Source organism: Buceros rhinoceros, unplaced genomic scaffold (assembly GCF_000710305.1).
Source record: "Buceros rhinoceros silvestris isolate BGI_N320 unplaced genomic scaffold, ASM71030v1 scaffold25454, whole genome shotgun sequence".
NCBI lineage: Eukaryota > Metazoa > Chordata > Aves > Bucerotiformes > Bucerotidae > Buceros > Buceros rhinoceros.
The window spans coordinates 336-1,755 of record NW_010409210.1 but is presented as its reverse complement, the minus strand read 5'-3'; positions in this window follow the sequence as shown (position 1 = coordinate 1,755).

The following is a 1,420-nucleotide window of genomic DNA, read 5'->3' as shown; positions in this document are numbered from 1 at the left end:
GTGGCTGCTGCCCGGAGGGTTCAGGGTGGGAGAGCCGTGCTGGGAAGCTCCTCGCCTGCCCGTGGAAGGGCTGGAGCTGTCGGGTTCCCAGCAAGGGCCCTGCCCTGCAGAGAGCATCGCCTCAGCCTCGGGGGCTCTCGCTCCCCACTTTGAAGTGGTGATACATTAATTAATTAAAGAAGTGATCGTGGCGGAGTGTTTTTCTTCCCCCTTCCCCTCCCTGTGTATTTTTTCCGGAGACGTTTTTTAGAGGGAGAGGCCAGGCTGTGGCTGTGCAGGACAGGCTCTTTCTTGGTGACAGGCAGCCAGTATTTTTCAACTGTGTTTAAAAAGGAATCATTTTTTAATTAGTGAATCCATTCTGGAGAAGTGTTGGAGTTTTACAATCTTGTAGCTGTTCTTGGTGTCTTGCCTAGACTTGGATGTTCCGGCCATAAGAAAATATTATTTATGGCGTTGCTGCTTGCAGCTCTTTTATATTATAAATTGGGAAAGGAAGTCGCTGTTCCCACCACTGGACGAAGAATAGCAGAAACGAGGATTGTGGACTTCTGAAGGAGGAAAACAAAAATTAAGAGGCAGGACTGAAACAAACCACCGAGCCGGGCTCGAATCGCCACGCTCCAGAACAAGCTCATCCTGGAATCGCCAGTGCTTGGGTCAGAGGCTGTACCAGAGCCGAGGTCTGACCTCTGCCCGCCCGGCAGAACGGTGACTCCCTCAGTGCTCCCCTGCGTGGTGTTACATACGGTCCCAAACATCTGCAGATCAGGCTTTTCTTCATGGGCTAATGCACGTTGTTTGCTCATGCCTTACTCAGCCTAAACTCCTATTGAACTCAATTAGGGCTGTCATCTCCAGGAGCTCTCCATGTCATTTTTGCCCAAGTAAGGGATGAGTAACGAGTGCTCCAAAGGGCCCTTGGAGAATTGCAGCCATTTCGTTGCAGTTTTTGGTCCAGATTTCTTACAAGTTAGCACCAGGCCAAGGCTGGAAGAATGCGATAGGGCTTTATTAATCACATACGATTGCTGAATGCGCTGGATGCTTCGGAGACTGGCGCTCGACGGGCTGCGGCATTGGCTGTCTTGTCCTGAAATGCCTAAATACAACCCAGCACGGCATGAAAATTAGAAAAATATGTTCCTAGAAGGGATGGGACGCAAAGAGCTGGGCGGCGGGAGGATCTCTCTCCCCAATTTATCTCTGGTTTCGGGCACTGTGGCACTGGTCCTCAGTGCGTGCCGGACCCCACAGCCCTGGGTTTTTGCCGTGTGTTGCCCGTTACTGGGGCCACAGTTCCCGACAGTCGGGCTGGGTGGTGGCCAGGGACTCGCATCCGATCAGCTGGCTGCGGCTTAGCGCGTTACCACCCTTCGGCTCACGCCGAGGAAATGGTCATGGCCCGGCTCCTGGCTGA